The following is an 8,341-nucleotide window of genomic DNA, read 5'->3' as shown; positions in this document are numbered from 1 at the left end:
AAAAAAAAAGATTACAAACAAAAGCAAGGAAACGTGACAGAGCAGAATGGCCTGCTTAAGAGGTGACTCTCGCTCTCTGCAGGGAGCCGTGCACACCCTGCTGCAGATGATTTCTTGTGCTTTGTATCGGTTTCTGAGTAAAAGTGAGCTTCCTGAAGACGCGCCATTCCCAACCCTGCGTTACCTGGCTGTGAGGCTGTACAGGTCCAGCAGGGGTTTGCAGAGCCTCTTCAGTGCCCATGAGAACATGGCTTTAGCCCAGGACAGCATCTGGTGGGCCACCTGGAGAGGGAGGGGACAGCGAAAGCTGTCTCAGTCATCCTCAGCTGCCAGCCCCGCCCCATCCTTGCTTTCACTCACCAGCTCCAGGGCGCCTTTCACGGTCCCCAGGGCCACCCTGATGGGCCTATGACCCCTGTTGCCTGGCATCCCGGGCACCCAGGACTGCAGCTGCCACACCTCCTCCAGGGCCCGCAGTGTCACCTCCAGGTAGGCGTCATTCAGAGTGGCCAGGGGCCCTAAAACGGGCAGCCACTACCCACCATGAGGCCTCTGGGCAGCTCAGAGACCCAGCCCAGGCCTCAAGGACATAGGGCCTGTTCCTGGGATTAAGATGGGAGGGAGGGGGGAAAAGGAATAGAGCAGTGGGCACTGGAGGTTGCAGGCGAGCTGTCACCGCAGACCTGAGCCGCCTCTGCGAGGCCTGCTCATAGGCCGTCTGGGAACTTGGAGTAGGGGAGAATCCTAGAAGTGATATGAGGCTCTCTGCACCTGAACTGTTTGCACAAACGTGGTTTATGCTGGACCACTGCTTGCCTCCTAGGAGTCTGACAGTGTGATCCGTGCCAAGCAGCACCTGCCAATGTGGCAGCCCCCACTAAACACCCTGGGTGACATAGTGCTGGGACAGCCACGTGCATCCCGTGTGAAGCTGCTGGGACTGGGAGAGGATACTGGGTGCTGGCCCTGGTTCCCCCTGGACTGTGCCCCGGTCCCCTTCCCTGCGCTGACACTCCTACCTCCTCCCACTGTAGTCAATCACAGCTGCGCACAGCACAGTGTGCCGAGTCCTGGAGCACTCCTCACAACTCACTGCCCCGTGGGTGGCCATGGGACTCTGGCACAGCAGAGAGGATGCAGAGGTGACATTCAACAGTCAGTCAGAGGGACGCCCACCCTGGTGCTGGGCAGGTTCTTGGGTGCTCTGTGCTAGGCCAGGCATTAGTGGTGGATGGTGGAGAGGCCAGAAGTTCCTAGTCCTGCCAGGAGAGCAGTTGGGGCAGCAGCTGTGTGTTTAAGAACCACACGGCCACAGAGAGCTCATCGTGGAACCTGAAAGAGACCCTGTGGCAGTGAGCTTCACGGAAACAAGGCAGGTGGAAGACTGAAGAAACCTAGGCAGCAGGCACAAGGGATATTAGCCTGGACACCCTGAGACAGCAGACCACAAAGAAAATGAAGGTTGGGCCGGGTGTGGTGGCTCACACCACTAATCCCAGCACTTTGGGAGGCTAAGGTAGGCAGATCACAAAGTCAAGAGATGGAGACCATCCTGGCCAACCTGGTGAAACCCCATCTCTACTAAAAATACAAAAATTAGCTGGGCGTGTTGGCGCACACCTGTAGCCCCAGCTACTTGGGAGGCTGAGACAGGGGAATCGCCTGAACCTGGAGGGTGGAGGTATCAGTGAGCCAAATTTGTGCCACAGCACTCCAGCCTGGACAACACAGCGAGACTCCATCTCAAAAAACAAACAAAAAAAAACCCAAGGCTGTAGGTCTGTAAGAAATAAGGTGGAGATCTCAACACAGCTGGGCTGCAGGCCTGTGGGAAGCAAGGCCACCGTTCTGATTGAAACAGTGCCATAGGCCGATGTGACGGCTTAGGGCCCCCGGCTGGCGTGGCTTTTGGTGCAGGGTTGAGCCCTCCCTCCCACACTCACATTCCAGCTCGTTCCGCAGCTGCTCCAGCCCCACCTGCAGCCAGGCCAGGTAAAGAGGCTGGTGCTGGGTCAGTGCCTGCCTGGCCTGGCTCTGGCTCCACAGGGTGGCAACTGCCCGACCATTCGCCTGCACGGCCTCTAGCCCTGCCTGGGACAGCTGCAGGAGGAGGCCTGCCACACCATCCAGGGTGCCTGCTGTCTGTACCTGGTCGGGGAAACCAAGGCAGAATTGGGGTGAGGTCCAGGGCAGAGAGAGCCGTAGACCCTCCTGCCCAGGGTGGGATGCCTGGTGGGTAAAGGCTACAAGCCAGGCCACAGGGGGAGCTCTCCACCCAACCCTTCCCTCCTGTGCTACCCACCAGGTGCTGGAAACTTCTTAGAGAGGCCCCAAGCCTTGAACCTTCTCTTCCAGCCAGGATTGCACCTGGGAGACAACTGCTGCAATCCTGGACTGTGAGGATGGAGAAGAGGCTGGGACTCCCTGGGGCCACATAGGAATGAAATAGACAAAAGGTCTCGGTGCCAGCGGCAGGTGTGGGCCTCACCCTGGGGCTGTCTGCTCTGGTTTCTGGGCACAGATGGACCCAAAGGGCTCAGGGCTCCTGGCACTGTGGCCTCTGCCCAGGGAGAGAACGGTAACCTCTTCCCTGTGTCCCATCCCAGGCCCTCTCACCTCCACGTGGCCCAGCAGGCGCCCCTGGCAGCCATGCGCAGCCAGCAGGAGGCTCTGGTTGGCAGCCTGCAGGGTCAGGCATCCCAGGGGCTGGAAGGGCTGCCTGCCATCCCGGAACAGGACCTCTGCCTTTGCCGTCCACCTGTGGGCACACGCCCGAAGCACCACACCTCTCTTCTCTGCCGACTCGAGCCAGAAGGGGACCTGCTGGTGTACCCATGATGTTTCCTTTTGCCCACTCCTCCTCCTCCTCCACTTTCGGTAGCTCCCCGCTGCCCCAGGCCAAGCCTCAAAGCCCTAGGACTTGAGAACTTGGAGCTCCACATGAACTTGAGTCACCTGAAGCCCCCTCTTCTGTACCCTTCCCAGCAGCCTCACCTGACATGGCAGTCAGGGAGGGATGCCATGCAGTCCTGAGAGGGTTTCACTCTCACCAAGACAGCAATGCAGTGGCACCATCACAGCTTGCTCCCAGCAGCTGGGACGCAGGAATGCACCGCCCCACCAGGCCCTTTTTTAAAGTAGAGACGGGGGTCTCACTATGTTGCCCAGCCTGGTCTTGAACTCCTAAGCTCAAGCAATCCTCCTGTCTCAGCCTCCCAAAGTGCTGGGATTACAGGTGTGAGCTCCTGCGCCCAGCCCTGACTTCTGAGATCTTCATGCCCAGACCCCTCTCCTTTCTCGAGCCAATGGGGGCCATGACCCAGCAAGCTGAGCTGGGACCCAGCTGCCACTTACCCTCCTCATGGGCCACAGAGGCCTGGAGACAGCTTGGGGCCTGGGACATGGACAGCCTCACTTTCTCCTCCCTGTTGTCCACATTTCCCTCCAACCGGACCAGGCTTTGAGAAGCTGAGGTGGAGACTCGGCCCAGCAGGCCAACCTGGTGCGCCTTAGAGCCTCAAAGCTGGGAAGGGGAGGGCAGAGGCCTGCGTGGAGCCTGGCACAGGCTCTGCCTCTGGTCTCTGTCCCCTGCCAGCCCCAGGCTCAGGAAGGGACTGGCTGGGGAGGCTGCGGTCAGACCTGTAGTAAATCAAGGGAAGGCACAATACCCACACCCGATCTCCAGGGCACCAGGTTCCCCACGCCATATCCCTCCCCAAGGCTCCCAGTGCCCCATCACAGAAAGCACCTATGAAAATACTCAGGGCCGGGCACAGTGGCTCACTCCTGTAATCCCAGCACTTTATAAGGCCAAGGTGGGCAGATCACTTGAGCCCAGGAGTTTGAGACCAGCCTGGGCAACATGGCAAAACCCCGTCTCTACCAAAAATACAAAAATGAGCCAGTCTCAAAACAAATTGATGAAAAAATTAAAAAAAAAAAAAATCCATCTAGGCTGGGCGCAGTGGCTCACACCTATAATCCCAGCACTTTTGGAGGCTGAGGCGGGTGGATCACGAGGTCAGGAGATCAAGACCATCCTGGCTAACACAGTAAAACCAAGTCTCTACTAAAAATATGAAAAATTAGCCACGCACAGTGGCACGCACCTGTAGTCCCAGCTACTTGGGAGGATGAGGCAGAAGAACCGCTTGAACCCGGGAGGTGGAGTTTGCAGTCAGCAGAGATTGCACCACTGCACTCCAGCCCAGGCAACAGCAACTCTGTCTTCAAAACAAAACCATCTAGGAGCCCACCAACCCAGCAGCAGCCACCACAGGGTAACTTAGAGATGACTGCTTCCCAGGTCCCACTCAGATACTCTGATTTAATTGGTTTGAGGGGAGCCCAGGCACTTGTGTTTCTAACATTCCCAGTGTGCTGGTGTTTTGCCAATAGCCCAGGCTTTCTGAGTTTGCATGGGAACCACTGCAAAGGTCTAAGCAAGTTCAAGGAGACGTGGGTAACACCTGGCGTAACACCCCAAGGCACGGAGTAGTTTACCTCAATCCCTGCAGGCGCCCAGCCTTGGGAGCATGGTGGGGACCAGGACCAGGACAGGCGAGTCTAGAATGGGGTGCAAGAGAGGCTCAGAGGCCCCAAGAGAACACAAGCCTGGAGGAGGCCCTTCGGGGGAAGACCTCAGCTACCCTGTATTCTACCCTGTATTCTGTCTTGTTAGCTCCAGATGCTGCAGCTAAGAAGCTGTGCACCCTTCAGTAAGGTCGGCACCCTCTCGGGGCCTCAGCTCCAAGGTCTGTAAAACATACAGAACATTGTTTCACAAAACTTAGCGGGACTTAAGAGTGTGTGTGTGTGTGCACATGTGTCTGTTATGGGTTGAATTTTGTTCCTCATATGTTGAAGTGCTAACCCCACATACCCGTGAACATGGTGTTATTTGGAAATAAGTTTTTTGAAAATGTAATCAAGTTAAGATGAGGCCACAGTGGATGAAGGCAGGCCACACACCCAATGAATGCTGTCCCTAGGAGAAGGCCACCACGTGGGACAGAGGCAGAGACTGGCGTGATGCCACCACAGCCAAGGGTTGCTGGCAGCCACCAGAAGCTAGAGGTGGTACGGAGGATCTTCCCTAGGGCTTTCAGAGGGAGTGTGGCCCTGCTGACAACTTGATTTTGGACTTCTGGCCTCTAGAACTGTGAGACCAGACATGTCTGTTACATTAAGCCTTCTGATTGGTGGCAATTTAATACAGTAGTCCTGGGAATTGAATGCAGGGTGCTTACTACACACGCAGAAGCATGTCAATCTCTGAGAAGATCCAAGTTGGTAGGAGGGTACACCCCCTGACTCCTGTGGAAATTCACAGAGCACAGTGAGATCCTGCCAGGCAGGTGGGGTCAGGGGAGGGTCTGCAGACCACACGGAGTCAGCCCTGGATGGCTCCCTGCGTCTGAGCTCAGCCCCTCACTCGCTATCACTGAAGAGCGAGGGCCCCACCTGCCTCTGTGCAGCCTGGGAGAGTGCCTGACCTCCCCGAATCTGTCCTGGGGCTACTGGGTTGTGGCAAGGAACAAACAAGGCTGGGAAAGCCTCTGACCACTCCACAGACCCCAGAATGGAGCAAGTGAGAAGGAGCCAGAACAGCTGTCCCAAATAAATTGGGGACAGAAAAGCAAGAGGACCAGCCACTTGCTGAGTGTCTGCCACAGGCTCATTCCCAGGCCTCCAGTTCTGTCGGGCAAGGGGCCTACAGATCTGGTAGCAGCCAGGAGCCTGGCTGAGAAACGGGGAAGTGACTATCAGTCCTGGAGAACAAGAACCTTGGAAGGAGAAGCTCCTTTGAAATGGTGACAGCTGCTGAACTCTCAACCCACAAATGCCATCCTCATCCAGCTCCAGATGCCAGGAAGGGAGGGAGGGAATTCCATTCTCACAAGCACCTGCTATGTGCAGATGTACAAATGTCTGTTTTCCTCCTAATGATTCTGCAAGGGAGATGGTAGATGTTCCCATTTGACAGAGGGGAAGACTGAGGCTCAGCAAAGGAACGTCACAAGGTCAAGTTTACCCGGCCAGGGAGGCAGAGGAGGTGGATGGAAACATCGAGAGAGCACCTGCTATGTCACGTGCCTTGGCTATGCAGGCAGTGGGAACTGGTATCCAGACTCTCCAAAACCACCCTGTGAAATACCTGATCCAAGATGAGGAAACAGATGTTCAGAGAGGTTCCTTGCTGGGATCACCTGGCCAGGTCAGGGCAGAGTAGGCATTGGAGGCAAACTCCGCCCTTTCCTACTTCCCAGGGCTGCTAGGAGGCAGGAGGAGGAGGAGATGGGGCCAATAATGGCTAATGACAGCAAATACTCACATAGTGGCTGTTTTCTGTCAAGCACTGGTCTAAGTGATCTATGCCTATGAACATATTTAATCTTTGCAATATTAACCCCATGGGAGATAAGGCCAGTGCAATTATTATACCCATTTTAAAGGGGAGGAAACTCAGGTACCAGGAGGCAGCTAGTCTGGGATTCAAACTTGGGCAGCCCAACCGCTGCCTCTTCGTTATAGGAAGGGCTGGGTGTTGGGGCGGTGGAGGAGCTTCTTTGTCTCCGCACCAGGGCCAGGCCTGGGGTTCAGCAGGTGTTCCCCCCACCCAGAGTGACGCTCTGGCCCCATCCAGAGTGATGGTCTGCAGTTCCTCAGGTGGCCACTAGATGGCGGGGCTGCCCAGGCAGTGAGGACCTGCTGGCCAGGGAGGAATGGGAGGGAAGTCGGGGCATCTTCCCCAGGGACTGTCAGCCCCTTCCTGGCCACCCACCTCCAGCTCCCCAGAGAAGTCAAGCGAATGAGGCCTGCTGTGGTTTTGCAGGGTCAGGCTGAGGTGCAGGCCGTGGTCTGGGGCTGGGGCAAGGCCCAGCTGGCAGTGGGAATGCATCAGGAGCCCATTCCGGCCCAGGATGTGCTCCCCGGAGACCAAGAGGGCCTGGGAAGAGAGAATCTGGGTGTCAGGCAGGTACAGGGGGTGGCAGCTTCCTCTCCTCACCATCCTCTGCGCCGGGAATGCAGCAGCAGCTGTCACCTCCCAGACTCCACACCTGCCCCTGCCCCAGCAGACCTCTAAGAAACGCAAGTCAGGGCCGGGTGTGGTGGCTCACACCTGTAATCCCAGCACTTTGGGAGGCTGAGGCAGGTGGATCATGAGGTCAGGAGTTCAAGACCAGCCTGACCAACATGGTGAAACCCCGTCTCTACTAAAAGTACAAAACTTAGCAGGGCATGGTGGTGCTCGCCTATAATCCCAGCTACTCAGGAGGCTGAGGCAGGAGAATCACTTGAACCTGGGAGGTGGAGGTTGCAGTGACCTGAGATGGTGCCACTGCTCTCCAGCCTGGGTGACAGAGCGAGACTCTTTGTCTCAGGGGGAAAAACCAAAAAGCAAATCAGATGTTGTCCCCTGCACTTAAAAGAGAAGCGGGGCTCTGGCATGGCTGCTTCATCTTCCCAACCTCACCTCCCTTGCTCCCTCCATAAGGGCTGCCCCATGTTCCTCAAGGCAAAGTCCTGCCTCAGGCCCCTTCCCTCTGCAGGCCTCACCCTCACCAGTGAGGACCCTTTTGCAACACCTTCCTCCCTCTCCCTGCTTCCTTCCTGCACAGCATTTACCATGCCCTGAGCACAGACCACGTAGCTCTAGTTTGCTGTGTCTTCCTGGCCCTGCTGGAATGCACCACCCAGGAGGCCGGCACCGGGGCTGTCTCTTTCACTACCCAGTCCCTGCACCTAGAGCACAGCCTGGCATAGGTGAAACACACACTTGTTTTCTGAATGAACAGAGGAATAGATAAGGGGTGGGAAACTATGGTTCAGGGCTGAATCTGACTCACTGCCCACTCTTGTAAATACTTTTACTGGAATACAGTCATATGCATTCACTTACATATGATCTATAGCTGCTTTCACAAGACAGTGGTAGAGTTGGTAGTTGCAACAGAGACTGGATGGTTCATAAAGCCTAAAATATTTACTATCTAATATGTCCCTTTACAGAAGAGTGTGTCCCTGGGATGAATGGATGGATGGATGGTGGATGGATGGATGGATAATGGATGGACAGATGGATAATGGATGGATAGATGGATGGGTAGTGGGTGAATGGATAGATGGCAGATGGATTGATGGATGGTGGATGGATGATGGAAGGATGAGTGGATGGATGGATGGTTGATGGATGGATGGTGGATGGATGGAGAGTGGATGGATGGATGGTGGATGGATGATGGATGGATGGATGGTGGATGGATGGGTGGATGCATAGTGGATGGATGGGTGGATGGATAGTGGATGGATGGATAGTTGATGGATGGATGGTGGATGG

General features: G+C 55.9%; 1 pseudogene; it reads right to left on the bottom strand.

Moving 5' to 3' along the window:
- LOC108316014 overlaps nucleotides 1-8,341 on the bottom strand; it is an 82,143-nt pseudogene that overhangs the window by 5,991 nt on the left and 67,811 nt on the right.

This window comes from Cebus imitator, unplaced genomic scaffold, assembly GCF_001604975.1.
Source record: "Cebus imitator isolate Cc_AM_T3 unplaced genomic scaffold, Cebus_imitator-1.0 Scaffold181, whole genome shotgun sequence".
NCBI classification, from domain to species: Eukaryota; Metazoa; Chordata; class Mammalia; order Primates; family Cebidae; genus Cebus; species Cebus imitator.
This window is presented reverse-complemented; position numbering and strand designations above follow the sequence as displayed.